The sequence below is a fragment of the Hypanus sabinus genome, chromosome 32, assembly GCF_030144855.1.
Source record: "Hypanus sabinus isolate sHypSab1 chromosome 32, sHypSab1.hap1, whole genome shotgun sequence".
Classification (NCBI taxonomy): Eukaryota; Metazoa; Chordata; class Chondrichthyes; order Myliobatiformes; family Dasyatidae; genus Hypanus; species Hypanus sabinus.
In genome coordinates this window covers 5,445,729-5,465,771 of record NC_082737.1, presented here as the reverse complement: position 1 = coordinate 5,465,771, position 20,043 = coordinate 5,445,729, and the positions used below count along the sequence as shown (strand labels likewise).

At 43.7% G+C, this 20,043-nt stretch overlaps 1 long non-coding RNA gene across 2 annotated transcripts in view; it reads left to right on the top strand.

The window, feature by feature from the left end:
• Positions 1-18,753, top strand: part of LOC132384428 (uncharacterized) — a 33,583-nt gene extending 14,830 nt beyond the window's left edge. The window contains exons 3-5 of one of the 2 annotated variants that reach the window (XR_009508890.1): positions 6,191-6,259; positions 10,274-10,387; positions 13,663-18,753. This is a non-coding gene — a long non-coding RNA (uncharacterized LOC132384428). The remainder of the gene's footprint in view (positions 1-6,190; positions 6,260-10,273; positions 10,388-13,662) is intronic. The other variant, XR_009508891.1, reaches the window with a different exon arrangement.
• Positions 18,754-20,043: the final 1,290 nt, after the last annotated feature.

Below are 20,043 nucleotides of genomic sequence, written 5' to 3'. Positions count from 1 at the left end.
AGCTGAGAAGATCATCGGGGTCTCTCTTCCCGCTATTCCAGACACTTATACCACACGCTGCATCTGCAAAACAAACAGCATTATGAAGGACCCCACACACACCTCACACAAACACTCCTCCCTCCTGCCATCTGGGAAAAGATAACGAAGCATTCAGGCTCTCACTACCAGACTGTGCAACAGTTTCTGCCCCCAAGCCATCAGACTCCTCAATACCAAGAGTCTAGATTGACATTGTAATTTGTCCTCTACTGTCTTGATTATTGTCTTGTTTATTAATTATTGTACTGCCCTGCACTGTTTTGTGTACTTTATGCAGTCCTGTGCAGGTCTGTAGTCTAGTGACATTTTTATGTTGTTTTACAGAGTCTTGTGCTGTCTCACATAGTCTAGTGTAGTTTTGTGTTGCCTCATGTAGCACCAGGGTTGTGAAGGAATGTTGTTTCATTTTTACTGTGTTCTATACCAACAGTTTATGTTTGAAATGATAATAGAAGCAACTTGAACATGTCTTAAAGATAGCAGACCACCAAGGGTAATGTCAGAATATCTCTATCTTCAGATATGAGGCATGATTGATAAGTTTGTGGCCTAAGGTAGAAGGAGTCAATTTTAGAAAACCGAGCACATTTATTTTTCAACATAGTCCCCTCCTAGACCCCTTAGTTCAGCGGTCGTGAAGCATACGAATCCCTTCTTTGTAGAAGTGGTCCACAGCAGGGGTGATTAATAAGTTTGTGGCCTAAGGTAGAAGGAGATGTGTTATATAGCTCTCGTTCCATGCACATGCAGTTCAACTCTTTGAGTGAAAATGCAGAAACTTTCAAGATATTAACTCATCACCTCTGCTGTGGAATACTTCTGGAGGTCCAAGATGCTGACTTCTGTAAAGAAGGAATCCATATGCTCCACGACCGCTGGACTAAATGTATAAATGTAGGAAAAATAAACGTGCTTATCACGAACTTATCAATCAACCCTCATAAAGTGAATCTTACCATACCCAGTGTTCACAGAAATGATGCAGGAGTGTATAAATGTATTGTAAGCATGATTACAACAGTGGCAGTGCAGAGATCCAGCTACAGGTTAACTGTAAGTATGCAGGTAGCTCTTTAGATTAATTTACATCCAATGTTAGTTAATGGAAAATCAATATTCCATCTGGATTTCTGTTGTAGATGGACATCAGGATTCAGCTGCGCAGTCTATCTGGAGCAGATACTGGTACAACTCTGATATTTATTTGTTCTGCCCTTTCAGTTGCCATTGCTGAATATAGATAGTACAATGGTACGGGTGATCTGCACATGGGACACGACTACACCATCAAGTCAGTAAGAAAGGTTTACAGTGGAAAATATAATTGTCAGCAGCTTTTCTGCAAAGATCAGCGTACGGGAGAAGTAAAAGTTTCTGTCTATATTCTGTAAGAATTCGGAGCAGAATTAGGCCATTTAGCCCATCGAGTCTACTCCACCATTCAACCGTGGAGCGTTCTCCCCGTAATCTTGGATGCATGTCCAAAAAAGAACCTATCAATCTCTGCCTTAAATACACCCAATGACCTGACCTCCACAGCTGCACGTGGCAAGAAATTTTACAAATTTCCCATCCTGTGGCCAAAGAAATTTCTCGGCATCTCTGTTTTGAAAAGGTGCCCCTCTATCCTGATGCTGTGCATCCTTGTCCTAGAGTCTCAAACCATGGGAAACATCCTATCCACATCTACTCTATCTAGGCCTTTCAACATTCAAAAGGTTTCAATGCGATTCCCCTCATTCTTCTGAATCCTAGTGAGTACAGACCCAGAGTCATCAAAAGTTCCTCTTATTTCTGAAATCTTCTTGTGAACCCCACCCCCCGGACTCTCTCCAATGCAAGCACATCCTTTCTAAAATGAAAGGTTCCAAAACTGTTCACAATACTAAGGTGAGGCCTTAGTCAGGTAAGGTAAAGCCTCTGCATCACATCCTTGCTCTTGTATTCTAGACCTCTTGAAATTAATGCTAACACAGCATTTGCCTTTGTCACCACCAACTCAACTTCAGGGTGCTCGGCACAAGGAATTCCAATTCCCTCAGCATCTCAGAGTCCTGGATTGTCTCCCTGTTTAGAAACTAGTCCGCACATTTATTCCTAATACCAAATTTCTACTACCATATTCCACTTCAATCGATGTCTTAGACTCCTAAGTAATTTTATTTAACAATTTTCATGCTATGCTGTTCTGTCTACTATGGACATCAGGGACAGTGAACCTGGGGCTGAGTTACAGAAATAATGAATAAAGTGTGAAGGGACTCATTAGTTGCCAATTTGTCATAATTGCTAATTTAAGTCTGCAGCGAATAATGCTCCATTGCATGTTTGCCAGTGCTTTGGTCAATGAGGAACAGGTAGGACTTGCCAGTTATAATAATGGAGAGCCATGTCTGTTTTATCTGCCCCAGTAATGGAGGGGCATGCTTTGCCCATGCTTGTAAGCAGGATTGTTCAAAGCCAATCTTCACAGTGACAGCTTCATTTGACATCACGGGCTATTGTGGAGTAAAGCTTCTGAAGTTCTGAGATGTAGAAATGTTGCTCAGAACATAGAATCCTGAGTAGCACAAATGTAACCACAGATTTAAAGAAGCCACCCCTGTGTGAATAAAATACTGCAAATGGATAAACTAAACAAACCAATCTTGGAGCGTTTACAGAGTATCAAAGAGCACAGTGTACAGGAGTATCACCAGTAAGTGCTGGAAACACTCAGCAGGTCAGGCAGCCTCTGTGAAAGGAGAAACAATGGTTAACAGCCCAATGTAGGATGGGGAGATGGGAGGACAACAACGTGACTCTCGACTGTGAAATAAACCATCATCTGAGAAGGATAGAATTCCTCAACTAATTCTGACAGAGGATTTCCGATTTGAATCGATTTTTGCTACACTAAGGCTACCTGGCCTGGAGTACTTACTAGGATTTCCCCATTTTTTTTATCATTTAATATCTCCAACATCTTCAAATTTCCATTCTCTTTTTCATAAAATACTGTTAAATACAAATCAAGGGGTGAAATAAATTAACTTTCAGTTAACCCTCCCTGATGGGCAGAGGACCAGTGATGTACGTGACCAGTGATGTATACACCCAGTGATAAAGCAGCCAGCATAATCAAAACCCCACCCGATGGACATTCTCTCTTCTCTTTTCTCCTACTCCTCCCCTTGGACAGACAACACAAAGGCCTGAAAGCACGTAGCAACAGGCATCAGGACAGGTTCCATCTCATTCTTATTAGACCCTTGTCCGATAAAATGGAATATTACCTTTCCAATCTACCTTTGTGTTTGCCTGTGCTGTGCTTTTTTGGTAGCTGTCACAGTTCATTCTTCATTGTTATTGTTTTACCTTATTCTCGCCCAATGTACTGTGTAATGATTTGATCTGCGTAAACAGTATGCCAGAGAAAACATGTACCTTGGTAGATGTGACGGTAGTAAACCGTGTACCACTCTGCAGCACAGGACTCATTTAAAGCGTGCCTGGTCTGTGGCAGTGGGATGGAGGTGATCGCACTGCCGGAGGATAGCATGGATTCCAAGGGCTGAGTGGCCCACTTGTACTGGTATAAAATGGTTTGGAGTTTCAAGGACCTCCGAATGATTGTGCCCAGGAGTGTTTTATTATTGTTGTTTTACATTGCTACAAGTAAGAATTGGAAGAGTGATTTTAATATTGCTTTGTATTGTGACTAAAGCATTTTCTCTACATGAAAACTGGAATGCTACAGAATCAGTATCAGAATTAGCAGTAATATTTCTGGCATATGTCATGCAGTTTGCTGTTTTCTGGCAGTACATTGCAATACAGAATAAGAAAAAAACTGTAAGTTACAATAAGTATATGGAAAAAATAACTAAGTAGTACAAACAGAGAGGGAAACAGTGATTAGGTATTCATTGTCCAATCAGAAATCTCATGAGGAAGTTGGTCCTGAAACATGGTCTTCAGCCTTCTGAAAACATCTCATTTCAAAGGTTTGCTCAATGCTGGGGAACCTGGGGGCAGGATTGGACCCAAATGCAAGATGCAGACACTGAAGTACTAGGAGTAAGACAGGATGGGATGGCATGGCATGAAAAGGGTAAGGCAGGTGGGGCTGGATCCCGGAGGTCGGATGAGGCAGGAGGATCCCTGAGTTTGGACTAAGCAGGCAGGAGGATCCCAGTGTTCAGGCAGGGCAGAAGGATTCTAGAGTTCAGACAAGGCAGACAGGAGGGTCCCAGAGTTCGAGGCAGACAAGAGGGTCCCAGAGTTTGAGGCAGACAAGAGGGTCCCTTATAGCAGGCCGCATGGATCCCGGGCAGGGCCACCTCCCAGGCAGAAACACAGAGGCTTGGGCCAGTCGCAGACACCTGGGCAGGTGCAGGGCACAACCCTCAGGGAGCAATAGGTGAAAAGGGCAGAAACCCCTGCCAGCCAGCAGCAATCTGGCCGTAGCTGCCCAAAGGAGGCAACGGGTAGGAAGGGGCAGAACCCCAGCCGGGCAGCAGCAGTCCAGCCAGACCTCCCCGATGGAGCAACGGGTAGGAAAATGCAGATGGGTGGAAAGGGCAGAACCCCCACCGGGCAGCAGCAGTCCGGCTGGACATGCCCAACAGAGGCAAGGGATCAGAAGGAAACTGGGTCCAGGGTGAGCAGCAGGACTACCATGATACACCTGTAAATTGGGAAAGGCAACCAACAGCATGGCAGCGCGAGAAAGGGGAATAAGGCGGAACAGCGGGACCAGTGCACAGGAGAGAAGCAGGGGAACAAGACCAACCAGATAGAGCATATACAGAACAGGCCGGCAACCAGGGCAGAACAGGATTCCAAGCAGGGTGGCAACCAGGGCAGAACAAGATACAGACAGGATTCAGAGCCGGCGGTACAGAGCAGGTTAAACCTGCTTCAGAGCAGGATGACCCCACACCTAGGCTCAGTCCCCGAGCCCCTTATAAACACCCACCCCCTAATAGGCAACAGGTGTATCTCCTTAAGCCAAGATAATCCAATGGCTCCGTGTGACAGGAGGGCTGGCTGCAAAGCCCGGAGTCCAGAGTCCGCAGACCAGAGCAAGACCTGGAAGGTGGACCGGACCCAACAGAACCTAGTGCCCATGATGGAACTGGCTCAGTTCACAACTGTCAACAGCTTTATCCAATCTTTTGCAATAGCCCCTCCTCCTCAAATGCCAAGCAGGATGCTTCCTTATGTCTCCTGACATTCGCAGCAAGTTTATGTGACAGGCGTCAGCTCCTACATTGTCTATCAGACATAAGATTGATGTTGATAGTGCTCAAAAACTATAACTGTATGTTCTAAAATTTCAGCTGAATTTTATTTGAAATAACCTGTCTTGAAATGGGTGTCCTTTCACGTTACAAATCAAATAAGTTCTACACTTTTTCTGCTAGTGTTTATCAACTGAGCCAAGCCACAAGCAATATAAACTTCTCAAGTAGCCATTTAAAGATCAAATCACGCAGCAATGTGTTATAACAAGGGCAGGAATGTAGTCATTCAAAGTGGAGTTAGGCTTGTGAATGTATGTAATAGATTGACGATTACAGTCACAATAACAGACAGCAATACAGCACACACACACTCCCTTCAGTCCACGCTGACCACAGTGCCCATCCAGCTAGTTCCCAATTCCCGTGTTCAGTCCGTGTACCTCTGAACCCATCCAAGTGTTACTTAAATGATATGATTGTACCTCCCTCAGCCATTCCTGGCAGCTCGTTCTATGTGCTCACTACCGGCTGACTCAAATTCTTTTACATCATTCTCTTACCCTAAACACGTGCATCCTTGTTTTAGAGCACCAGACCCTGGATAAAAGACATTTACTATGCACATTTTCAGTAATGTTCAAAACCTTCATCACTCTAACGTGGGTCCTCAGGTCCTGCCGATGTCCTCGTATTTACTTTCACTGTATTCTTTCCAGTCTAACTATGTCTTTTGTAGAAATGACCAGGAGTGTAGATGATCAAAACTGTTCTGATAGTCTGACAAATCATTAAAAATACTGTAACTCCTCTCTTAGTATATGGATTTGGCCAATATCCTGTGAAATAGCGGGGCGCTCTGAGGGCTCTAATGTTGTATCCTTACCCCTGTTACCTGTGCTTCTATGTAATCCACTTTGCAGAAAACCACACTGGAGGCAAAAATCCAGAGGGTTGACAATATACATTGGAAACTGCAGCACCTTCTTCTGGTAAGAGAAGGCAAATTTCTATTGTCATGTTTTTTGAATGGGGGGGGGTTCTTTGTGGAAAATATCGACTTTAGCAGGTCCCCTCATGTGAATGAGAGGACAATTAATTGGCAACACCAGTAGAGAGGGCACACTTCATCCCAGTCCCCAAGTCTGGAACCTTCACAAAGACAGATAACTACCGCGGTATCAGCTTGACCTGCATCTTGGCAAAGCTATACAATCGGATGTTCTTGAACAGGATTTGCACCGCTATTGGCCCTAAGCTAAGTTTCAGTCTGATTGGTTTTCAGCAGAAGCGCACAACAGTACTGCATATACTTGCTCTCCGTAGAGTCATCGAGGAAATCAAGAAGAACAACCTACCAGCCGTGCTTACTTTCATTGATTTTCACAAAGCTATTGACCCCATTCACCGAGGTAAAACGTTGAAGATCCTGAGAGCTTACGGAGTGCCAGACCATCTACTGAGAGTAACAGAGTCCAGCTATACCATGGCAAAAGTTGTATCACCAGACAGAGAAACAGCAGTGTTCGCGCTCCTAGCTGGTGTGCTGCAAGGAGACAGCTTGGTACACTACATCTTTATAATCGTCCTTGATTATGCTCTACATCAAGCTACCAAAGATCATGTCAAGCTTGGTTTTGACATAACACCAGGACAAACCAAAAGGGTCCGACCAGTTATGCTCACAGATCTCGATTTCACAGATGACATAGTCCTGCTGTTACGAACCCCATAACTGGGTTACTTACCAGCAAAGATAGAGGTGTCCGTTGGAGTCTGATGTTACTATTTTTAACAGTATTTATTAGTAAAAATACACAAAAATAATATCAATGCAAATATACAGATAATATACATCGTCAATACTAAACCTAAAAGTGCCGGTATAATAATAATCAATAAGAAATAAGCTCTATCGTTGTCTAGGGGATAAAGAATTGTCCGATGGAAATATAAAGTTCGCTGCAGTTCACACAAGCTGCCGTCGTTTGGTTGTCGCTGTGTTGCAATTGTTGGGGAGATAGAGAGATAGAGAAAAACTTGCCGGCTTTCCTTTATGATTTCAATCCATCAGGTATCTCGTTGTTGTGGCCGTTCGAGTGTGACCTCTCCTTTAGCTAAACCGTTCTTCCGCGATGAGCCCGCCACCCAGGCAAGGGAGGACACACACGAGCTCCCACCGGCTTTCACTATAAAACACTGTCACTGGATTTCTAGTGTTTTTCCTGGTGCATCTAAGGGGTGTTCCCCAGACCCGTCTTTTATCCTCACTCATGGGGTCTCAGATGTCAATCAGGTTGGGATGATGCAATCCCTCAACCAGACCACTCTGGTTTCAATGACTAGTACAGTACTCGATACACAATTCCTTCTCCAAGAGACAATAGCAGTAATCAGTGGTTCCGTTCCCCTTTTTGTTAGGAGACATTTCAAACCTTGTGTACTCTGCGTCTCTCTCTCTCATTTCCTGGGTCTCAGACCCGAAATAATAGCGATCTTGCGATTCTTAAAAAGGAGGGGTGGGGGGGGGGGCGACTTTGCACCCTTCGGCCCATCAGAGTTGCTCCACGTTTGTAAAACTGCTCTCTCTCCAGATGGAGGGAGCACAGCAGCTACAGACAAAAGTGGAAATTGAGTGCAGTAAAGTTGGACTTCACCGAAATGCTAAAAAGGCAGAGTGCATGGCATTCAACTGCGATGAAGACCTCAAGACCTTAAAGAAAGGTACCACTAAGAAAGTCTTTGACTTCAAGTACCTTGGGACAAGAATGATGAGTTCGGAAAAGGATATAAAGATACGGAAAGCACTGGTGTGGGGGGCTATGAATGACATGAAGGAAATCTGGAAGTCGAACCTGACCAGGCTTTTTTAAAAAAAAAGGATCTTCATAGCAGTCATGGAGTCCATTCTCATGTACAGATGCGAGATGTGGACACTCACCAAGACTATGCAGAAGGTTCTAGATGGTTGCTATACACAAATGCTCCGGGTGGCTCTTGACGTGAGTTGGCAACAGCACATGATGAACGTCAAGCTCTATGACGACCTACCAAAGCTCACTACTAAAATCGAGGCGAGAAGACTGCAACTAGCGGGGCACTGTTCTATGCCACACTGAGCTACCTGCCAGCCTAGTCAACGCATGGGAGCCCAAGCATGGGAGGATGAACCCTGGGCGCTCTCCTAAGACTATGGTCAACATACTATTAGAAGATAGCAGCGTGGCTAATGTAAATGAACTGAACACACTGATGAGGGAGAGGGAGAAGTGAAGAGTCCGACATTGTGCACAATGCCGGCCCCCTAGGTCTGAGTCGATGTAGTAGTAGTCATCCTTGGCTTCATCGATCAGGGTGTTGTGTTTAAAGTTTGGGAAGTACTGATGCAGTGTCAGGTCACATCAGGAGTGCTGTGCGCAGGCTGCTCACCTTATCACTGGAAGTAAATGGGGCTTTTTGTGAGGAAGCTGAAAATGTTCATCTGAATGCTGCCTGGAGGAGAGGTTGGACAAAGCTGGACTGTTTTCTATGGAGTATTGGTGACAGGGAGGAGACCTGGTAGAGGTTTTATAAAGTTATGACAGAAGTGGATAGAGTCATTGTGCCACTGTGGAAATGTTAGGTCTGGAGACCATGATTTTATGAACCAAAGCAAGAAATTTAAACAAGATATACAGGACAAGTTTTATTTTTAAACGAAGTGGTGCATATCTGGAAAGGCTCCCAGGGAGCTGGTGGAGGGAGACAGGGTGGAGAGGTTTATGAGGCACTCAAACACACAGGAACAAACAATGAATGTATGATATAGATGCTCTGCAGGCGGAGGCGCATTTTAAAGTGGCGCTGTGGTTGGCAGACATATCAAGGGCCAAAGGGCTTGTTTGTATGATATACTGCTGCATGTTCTGTGTTTCATTCCCAGTTAGGGAGCAGTGCAGACTCACAATCTCATTGACAAATGTTCGCATTTGTAATTGTTTTAAGCCCTATCCAATGTGGACAATCTCCACCTCACTGAAACAGTTCTCCCCACTGAGCAATGCTTTCCACTAACACACTGTACAAAGTTGTCTCTGCACCACACGAGTGCTTTGGGATGAATAGTGAGCTTCTGAAAATAGAGGTAAAAGGCAAGCCAATGAGTTTACTGTCTAATTCACACATTCTGTCGGTTAGTTTAAATATTAATTAGGTGTAAATATTAAACCAGGTGAGAACAGATAAAAATTGGTCACATCTTTTATTGACCAGTGTTGGGGCATTAGTAATAACAGGGCACAGGCTTAAGGTGAGAGAGAAGAGATGTAATAGGAACCTCAAGGGTAACATTATCACCAAGAAGGTGATTGGTATATAGGACAAGTTGACAGGGGAAGAGGCTGAGATGGGGCAGTAACAATGTCTAAGATTTACATGGATAAGAAAGGTCAAGGTTTGACAAGATATGAGCCAAACGTGTGCAACTGGGACTTACTTGAATTTGAATCTTAGTCGGTGTAGGCGATTTGGAGTGAGGACCATGTTTCCAGGCTATATAGCAAGATACCTCTGTGTCCAACTAAGATTTTGAATTTGCATTTTAAATTGTAATTGTAATAACCAAAAGTTAATCAAAGTAGAATGGAAATTTACTGTATTTTGTTTCACTGGGTTACCATAAGCACAGAAGACACAACAACACCAAAGCAGATTTCAGCACAGCAATTCCATCATGGCTGGTTGATTATCCCTTCAACCCAATCCATCTGCCTTCTGCCTTCTCCCCACAACCATTAATGCACTGACTAATCAAGAACCTGTCAAAATCCGCTTAAAATATATTGAATGACTTGGCCCCACATCCGTTTGTGGCAATAAACAACACGGATTCACCAACTTCTGGCTGAAAGCCCCGCTGATCTCCGTTCATTATAGGAAGCATCCTCTCCACATCCACTCTATCTCAGCCTTTCAATTAGTCAATAATTTTGATCATATCTCATCACCTCCTCATCTTCATTTTGCAGACTCTTCAAACAGTCTGGCAGGTGGATCGATAGCCGGAAGTGTGATTGCGGTCACCGCTGGAATGGTGCTGACGTGTGCATTAATTTTCTGATGCATCGGGGAAAGGCAAACAGGTAAATACATTTCAGTCAAAACTTTTCTGTATGTTGACAATACTGTCCAGTGCCTGATGATCCAGTGTAATCAGAGATTGCTCCATTTCACACGTTGTTCTGTGTGTTGTTCCAGCTTTAACCTCACTCACCTTTTCTCTGTCAGTCAGTCAGTGTTCATTGTCATCACTGGTGTTGTCTACAAGCTCTGACCCTGTGAATTAGACAAGGATCTGATGAATTCGGTGACGGGGTCAGGCTGGGCTGGCAGTGACTTCCACTGCTCTGTTATGAATGGTTTAGTTTTCCGCTTTCCACTTCATGTGCCATTATCTATCAGGCCCCTGCAAGGGATTCAGTGTTAAATCCGTGCCATTGGACACATGGCATCTCTTAAAGTGAAATCATTCGTCTAAAATACCTTGTGTTCATATGGATGTCATGAATACAGTGGCAAGGCATCACCTTGGTGGACCACTGCAGTCTGTGTGGTAAATATCCTCTTAGAAGGTCCTGAGGGACAATAAATCACCACGTGGCACAGTGGGTAGAGCCGCCAGCCTGCAGTGCCAGTGATGTGGGTTTGAACCTTGAGTGCTCTCTGTGTGTCGAGTTTGCTCTCTGTTTTACTGTGTGACAGTACCCCCACATCCCAACAGGATGCAGGCTGGTTTTATCACTATTAATCAGTTATCAGGTGGAGTCATTAAGATGTGGGGATTAATGAGAATACCAGGAATTAGAGGCAGGAGTTGTTTAATTGGCCCCTCTAATGTGTCCCACAATTCAATGCTCCCATTCTTCCCCCATTCCTCTTTGCTTTTAATCTTCCTTGCAAATCACACCATCGACCTGTCCTCCACCTCACAGCAGGACCAAGAAATCCAGAGATTCCCCACACTCTGCGTGAAGCACTCACCTCTCAAAGTGATAAATGACTGCTGTTCCTGCACACTCCCACCAGTAATACTGACCCCTCGATCAAGACTCTCCCAAGAAATAAAACATCACCACATCTGACCTGTCCTGTGCCCTTGTGGACTGCCATGCTTTAGTAAAGTCACTCTCATTCCTCTATCAGCCTGAGAAACTTGCACACAAATTAGAAATTAGAACAAACTTTGTCCCAAGCTAATTATGTTAGTAAACAAACCCAAATAAGTGAATCCATTCTGCCTACACAATATAGATTTTCAGTTTCCTGCTCGTTCATATCCCTGTCCAAGAACCTCCTGAAGAACACCATCGTAAATCCCTCCACCACCACCCCAGGCATCCACCACTTTTTGTGTTTTTTTTTAAAAAAGCCTCAACATCCCATTTGAATGTATTCCCTCCCAATTATGTGCATACCCTCTGGTATTAGACATTTCAATGCAAGGAAAATAATACTGGATCTCTATTGAAGCCTCTTATGATCTGTCACATCATGTATCACAGCAATAAATCTCCTTCTGACTGCCTCCAGTTCCAGTCTCTCCTTAAACAAATCCATGCCCGTCAGTCCCGGTGTGGCTTTGCCCACATGTTCACTGTGTATCCATACTTCCCTCTTCCTAAAATCCAAAGGGCTGCCAAAAGCTCATTAATTGCTCTCCAGCGATCCACAACTATAGCCAATCTTCTCCGTGGATTGTCATATTGTCATGGTGGAGAAGCTTGTGTCATCCTGTGATCCCAAGATAATGGTGTCTGGAGCTCTGCTCCTGGTATGGTCACCCATGGCGGTAAGTCAAGGGTGAAGTCCCTGACAAAGAACAATCTAACCAAGGCCTCAACAATGGAATGGGCAGACGAAGTTACTTCGAACTCAATGGCTGTGAAGATGGACAAAGGCTGCAACAAATCCATCAGCTCCAATCATCGTGATTTCCATGCCATTGCAATCATTTGGTTGATTTGTGAAGTATCATGTGCTTCTTGGAGTGCAACATAAAGTATACAATAAATAAATATACGCACAGGTGCCTTTGCTCTGTGGGCCACTTCTGATCAACATAACGAAGACCATCATCCTCGACCTCGAGGGATAGCCACGACCATGACTGGGAGTGTGTGGGGCACAGTCTGTTTGTAAGTGTGTGTGTGTTTTCTAGGCTTCTCAGCTCTACCCAGGCTACTCCGCTTTACTCCAGCTTTATGTTTATTGAAGTGGAACTACCCTGGCGTGCAGACAGGAGACATTGCTTTGGCTTGTGGCAGAGAATGTGGTACACGGGAACAAGTGCAAGGAGATGCCTGTGGGAAATCCCTTTCAGTAGATGTTTTGGGTGACCTTGTTTATGACTTTCTGAGACAAGCATTTGCCATTGGTTTATTATTGCTACAAGTGCCTGGATATAGTAATCATGAACACTGTTCCTTTTCACCAAAATAGATTGTGATGCTAGATTTTAAGAGACAGATCACAATGTTACAATCGCAGTGAAATTGTGGTGCACATAGACGAATAAAGTGTGGATGACACAACCTGTGCAAAATTTTTAGGCATCTTAGATTTATATATTAACATTTAGACTTCCAAATATTCATTTTGCAAATCAAGAAAAAGCCTGAGAATGCTTTTTTTTAATTTCAGTAACATATTGCATAATTGACCACTTGGCTGGAGGACTGGACAGAACCTTCAGTGGTTGGAGGTCCCTGCAGCATCACCCGTGGTTGGAGGCCAGAGGGAAAATGAACAGGGAAATCACGAACACAACAAAGTCTGTAGATACTAGGAAACCAAAGTAACACATACAAAATGCTGAAGGAGCTCAGCAGGTCAGGCAGATTCTATTGAAAAAAGTAAACAGTCAACGTTTCTCGTTGAGACCCCCTTTCAGGACTAAGAAGGGGGTAAATACCTGAATAAAACCAGGACAGGTAAGGATAGGGCTAGCAGGAAGGCGATAAGTGAAGCCAGGGAAAGCTCAAGAGCTGGAGAAAAAAAATCGAATAGGAGAGGAAAGTGAACAATACGAGAAAGGGACGGTGGATTGGACCCAGGGAGAGGTGATAAGCAGCTGAGAGGAAGTGAAAGGTCAGAGCGGAAGAGAGGAAGTTGGGGTGAGAAGTAAATTTATTCACCGGAAGGAGAAATCGATATTCATGCCATCAGTTTGGAGGCGCTGATCCTGGACCCTGTGGGTGGCCTCATCTTGGCACAAAAGAAGACAATGGGTTGACAGTAATGAGAATCAAAACTAAAATGTTTGGACACCCTGAAATCCCGCTTGTAGCAGATGATTCAAAGGTTCATTTGTTATGAAAATATGTATCATTTACAACTCTGAATTTGTTTTCTTCTCCAGATAGCCACGAAACAAAAAATTCTATTTAAAGTCATTCAAAAAGAAACATCAGTCTCCCCTCCCTCCAGAAAAATAGAAGGGCAACCTGATCATCAACCTCCGAAGCTCACCACTGCCCAAACAAAATGGGTCAAGAATATCAAACCCACTCACCCAAATAAAGTTTGCTTGGCACAAATGCAGAGGAGCTAGCGTCACCAGTACAGAGGAGCACCCCAAAAGAGTTGCCTGATCTGCAAGGACTTTTTGGACAACGGGGAGGATTCGGCTATTGGGCCCTTTCACTGTGAGACCACTGAACTCAACAACTACATCCAAACCACTCTGGGTGAACTTTAATGACCAATAAATTGGATTACGCTCTACAATCAGGTGTCTAAATGATTCACTGACTTTAAAGGGAAGGGGCATCTAGTTTACCAGGAAACAAAGACTACAGGGACTACAGTCTTTCTGTTGACTAATATGTCTCTCCACTCACGGTGAAATGGGGGCAAAACTTTTTTCCCTTATTAAGGAAAGTGAGAACCTGTGGTGTGTAGAATTGTCGGGTGAACGAGCAGCTTTTGGGGTACTGCCAGTATGTGTCTTTATTGACTCTTTGCTGCACGCTACGTAGAGGATGCTGATGCACTTTTTGCTGGTCACTGGTTTTGCTGGTGTGTCACTGCTTTGCTGTTGCTTGTGCGTCGGGGGGGTATCTGGGGGGATTTGCTGTTCTAACATTTTAGCTGTCATCCATTCGTTGGGGCACCGCTGTTTACGTGTATGTCGAGAAAGAAAAGGAATTTCAGGAGAAAAATTATTTCAGGTCTTCTTTTGTATACATTTCCCTGACATTTAGATGCAGCTATTGAATTCAGTTTCTGGACCCTACTGGCAAGTCTCGTCGATACAAACACCACGCTGCTCACTCCACCAACAACACAGCACAGCCGGGAACATAGCAGGGGATTTTACATCAGAAAACATTAGATTCAGTGACGAAACCCATGATTAATGTTGTTTTCGCAGGGAAATCCTAAGAACCATCCATTAAGGTGATTTACATACAAGCGCTCTCCTACACGTGACATCACACTGGCGCCCCCACATGCCTGTCGTCACACAAGAGCTCCCTTCACCAGGATCTGCCGTCACCAGCGCGGTGCCTTACATGACACAATGCTACTCAGCTCGAGCTAGGTCATTTTCGTGACTCAGCAACGATCTCGTGTCTCCTGCTCCCACGCCACCCCCACTGTCAACAGAGCATTTACGGGCTGCAACACACACAAAATGCTGGTGGATCACAGCAGGCCAGGCAGCGTCTACAGGGAGAAGCACTGTCGACGTTTTGGGCCGAGCCCCTTCGTCAGGACTAACTGAAAGGAAAGATAGTAAGAGATTTGAAAATAAGAGGGGTGGGGGAATTGTGAAATGATAGGAAAAGACTCGGACGGGGTGGGGTGAAGCAGAGAGCCAGAAAGGTGATTGGCAAAAAGGATAGAGGCCCAGGGAGAAAGAAAGGGGGAGGGGGAACAGAGGGAGATGGAGAACAAGCAGAGTGATGGGCAGAGAGAGGGAAAAAAAAGAGGAGGGCGGAAAAAAAACTAAATATACCAGGGATGGGGTAAGAAGGGGAGGAGAGGCACGAACGGAAGTTAGAGAAGTAAATGTTCATGCCATCAGGTTGGAGGCTACCCAGCCGGTATATAAGGTGTTGCAGCCTCACGATGGACACCGCGAAAATAAGATACGACCATAAAGCAATAAAAAACATAACAATATCTCGCTTCATCAAATACTCTCAGCAGAATCAGACTGTTAGTGATAATGTCTAGTAGTCACTGACAACACTGTCAGTGAACATCGGAAAAAATTGGTCATGTCTTCATTTGTCAATGCCCGCTCTCCTGCAACAAATAAAAACACTTATGCACAACTTACAAGCTGCAAAATCAATACCTCAAATGTGTAATCACTACTTATATTTACAGCACTATGCACAACGGGGGATGACTGACGTGTCGAGGACAGAATTTTCATACATTCTGTCGTTATGGACTTAAACTTTCCGGCTATACAGCTCAGAGCAGAGAGATGTGCGGCCAATGAGTGATCAAAATAGCAGTTAAATCTAAAGGTATTAAACCTCAGCATTTGTTCTTATTTTCGTACTGAAATCAAGAGTAAGGAGAAATATTCACTCCATTATTTTTATCACCACATTGGGTACACTATATATATATTTAAGTACCGGCACATTTTTATTTGCGTATATCTAAATTGAAAAAAAATGCAAGTCCTGTTACAGTCATTTATTTAGTCAGTCCGCATGAAAATAAATTTAGACATGGTGCAGTGCGTTCGCAGATAAAGAAGCTCAATGACGAAAAGCTTGTATTCACTAGGTTCAGATAATGGAAACCACCGGGGAACATGAAAAAATGCCGAGCCTTCATCACTTACACTGTTACACAACCGATGTGATATTCTCTGATGTCTCACTGCTGGAGTACAATAATAAATATAGTTGTTCAAATATGCCATGCACATGTAAACATATGTTTGACTTATTTAACTATTGAAGAAAAATATGCTGAACGATGCGATTAAATGTGATTTGGTTTTTTTTCTTGTTCCAATTGGGCTGTGTAATAACAGCAAGGGAGAATTACTGCACATCACTAATCAGATTAATTACTGTCAAGAGGAGATGCAGAATTACGGAATACGCTCAGTTATATATTTGTAAAATAAAAGAATAAGACAGTTTATTTTTCCAAACAGATATTGAAGTAATTTGTAAATATTGCTAGAAATAGATAAAACATTGCAAGGAACGGAATAAAGAGGTCTTCACAGAAGGGCAATAATGTGAAACACAGCCGGGTGAATGTGCACAACCATTCCACTAAGCTCACTCACGGACATCTGTCTGAGTTACTGGTGAGGCAATACCTGGATTTGGATTGGACGATAGCAGTTATGAAGCTGCCACATTGCCTGTAATGCGGAAACATCAGAACGATTACAAGCCCAGTTTATAGAGACCCACAAGGCAGAATGGTCCGCGCTTTACAAACATGCCACTGACCACTGCATCTCTTGAACCATCACTGAGCTGAAATGATAATATCGCTGCTGGACAAGCTGATGGCATAATTCCTAATACCACTGTCTGTCGTTAACCCTACTGATAATGTTGTTGCTTCTGCAGCCTCAGCTGATCAAAGTAATGATGCCACAGCCTAGCCTGGTCATTCACTGACAGCATTCCTCAGACAGACATAACTTTAATGTCTCCTCTATCTACAAAATTCAGCTGGAGATTTATTTATCCAAGTCCTTATGTTTTCAGCTCAGTCAACTGATAGGCCAAAGTCTGTTGAAAGGGATCAACTAATTGCAGGCCTGTATTCTGAAGATTACTCTTTTTAGTTGTTATCGACGTGGACAGTTGACATTACTGCCCTAAACGATAGAGCAAATGAACCAGGGAGATAACTAGTCCAGATGCTACTATAGTGCAGCCGCAGCGCTATCTGAAATGCAGGATCACTGCATATCCCACGCATCGGCTTGACCTTAAATGTGAAACTGACGTATTGTGATCCTAATGTCAGTAGATTCCAATCTGTCAGAATGAGGCTGATCTCGAGTTTTGAATTTAAGTCATTATATTACAGATTGGAATATGAAAATGTTTGATGATGAACTTCAATAAAAAATAAATTACAAAAATTAGGGAAATTATGTTAAATGAGCATCAATGGATATAAAGTTTCATGAAAGTTCGGACGATGGAGCAAGGTGATTAAGCAACTCAATAATGTCATCTCGACTGAGACAAATTGTTCAATTCAATTACAGTTTCATCGCAGGCAATGTTTCGAATACTTAAGATGCTATATACCAGGAGCAACACACACACACACAATCCTGGAGGAACGCAGCAGGCCAGGCAAAATCTATGGAAGTGAATAAAGAGTCGACATTTCAGGCCGATGCACTGTATTAGGACTGTAAAGGAAGGGCGTAGATGACAGAATAAAAATGTGGGGGAAGGCGAAGGCAGTGGTAGGTGAATCTATGTAGAGGAGATATCTTTTCCTTTTCCATCTTTTCCATCCCTTTTCCTTTTCCATCTGTCACTTCCCAGCTTCCGGACACATATTTTCATTTGTAAGTCTAAGTGATGTCTTCTCACAGACAGTTCTCTGACTTATCATTTCAAATTTAAATCTATACTCTTGCGCAGATCGGTGAAAACAAAAGCAGAAGTTGCATAGACATATGCCAAGTGTATGTTTTGGCGAGAGGTAACGGTGCCAGATTATGAATGCAGAAATATTGTTACTGAATCACTGACTGTTCAATGGAGTGTAGAACTTTATACTTCGCTGTTTCGTGTTTATTTAAAATATTTTTGATTATACCCCATTTCTTTCTAAACAGACATTTAAAAAATTAAAACAACTTTTTTCCTGAATACATTGCGATGTATGCGTTTGCTTCGTTGTTTCTACCCGGTTGTGCAGAAAAACAAGAAAAGCTTATTGCACAGCTCCCAATATTCTTTGTTAAAGAAAATTTATTTGACAGGTACAATGAATTATATCTGTTCCTGGAGGTGGAAACCCACGTTTCCCTGAGCCAATCGTATTTAATGGAGTTTGTATTTGATGATATTTAGCTTAATAAACGCTTACGATGTTTGTTGGACCAGCAAGAGATCATTACATTCACGCCGACAGTGACAGTAATTGTATTCAACGCAGACACACCACCTGGAATTTTTGCAGAGTTGGGTGAACAATACTTTCTTGCAGATCAGTTTACCGTCTGGCCCAAATCCCACGGAATCCCACTGAAGGACCAGACTTCTCGTATTCTCATTTACCTCAGATAGTAATCACTATTATTTTGCAGGTTCTAGTGTTTTGGATGTCACCCCAAAATTTGCCTGACCTTGGCTTGGCTGAACGATATTAGCACTCAGAACTCGTTGAGAATTTATTGATATCCATGTCTCACCTTTTACAGAATTCGCCCTCGTACTATTCCCCCGTGACACAACTGGGAAAAGGTTCTTCATATTGTCACCTACCACACCAGGAGCATCTCGTCCTCCGTAACTCCCTCTGTCTCCAACAGGATCTTACCACGAGTCACATCCCTTATCCCACCTCCACCACCTTCTCCGCTATCTCCAGGTATCGCTTTATACATCAAACCCTTACCCACCATCCCTTCCTAGTGATCTCCATCCTGACACTTATCCCTGCAAGCGTTACAAGCGCCACAACAGCATCTACACCTCCTCCCTCACCAGCCACCATTCACGGAAATCTGTCCTTCCAGGTCCGACATTTATATCGGGTTCTGCTGGTATGGCAGCCCCACATTGGTGAGACCCAATGTAGATGGGGTGCTGCATTGTGGAACACCATCGTTTGCAGTCACCCTCTGCAATCCACGGCCTTTGCATTAGCGAATGGACGTGTGTGCAACTCTCAGTATTTCTATCCAAATGGGTATGCGGCTGGTGTATAAGCATGGAATCCAGTGATTCCCAGGCTGGATGGTAAGTTGGGTTTCAGACTGCCTTGCAACAGGAGGAACAGATTCACGGTGGAGATTTGATCTGTGACTCGCCTCTTAAAATATCCAGCTTTCTCTCCTCACAGTGTACGGAGCAAGAGTAATGATGGAATATTGCCCGCTGAATGGGGAAATGGATCTTCAACAAGTCGCAGCATGATTAGTACCACTGCGAAAAGGAACTCCACTTTATCATATTTCATTCGGTGCAGTGATCGTCCAGGCAGCATCTCCAGCATCTGGAGCAATGACCACAGTTGCAGGGAAACCTCGACAACTCAGCGATCCCCTGCGAGTCAGACCATACTTTGCCGAGAAATAAATCTCCATCCATCACTGTTCTTCGGTCAACATCTTTCCGTTCGCTACTTGAAAGGCTGCAATCGTACAGAAGAGAAATTATTCGGTTCTCTCTGAAGAGCAATTGGAGACAGATAATAAACGATGCCTTGGTAACAACACATATATCGGAGAAGTCAACAAAACCAGTGCTGGCGTGGATGTATTAACCAATTAATCCGATGTATTGATTAATGGTGCCGTTGGCAATAAAATATCGGAGTAGGAATTGAGTGAGCAGCTGTCGCAAAAAAGAGAAGCAGTTCACGAGTTAGGAATGAAAATAATTCACAAGAAAAGGTGAGTAAAAGGGTGAGACTGGTGCAGTCAGCCTCACAAGTGGTATTCGAAGTGTAAGAGCAGAAAGCGTGTATCAGCGCTGAGACATTGTCAAATGAGCCGAGGGCCACGCATCCATATGAGTACCACAATCGATGCAGTGTGGCTGACGGCCGC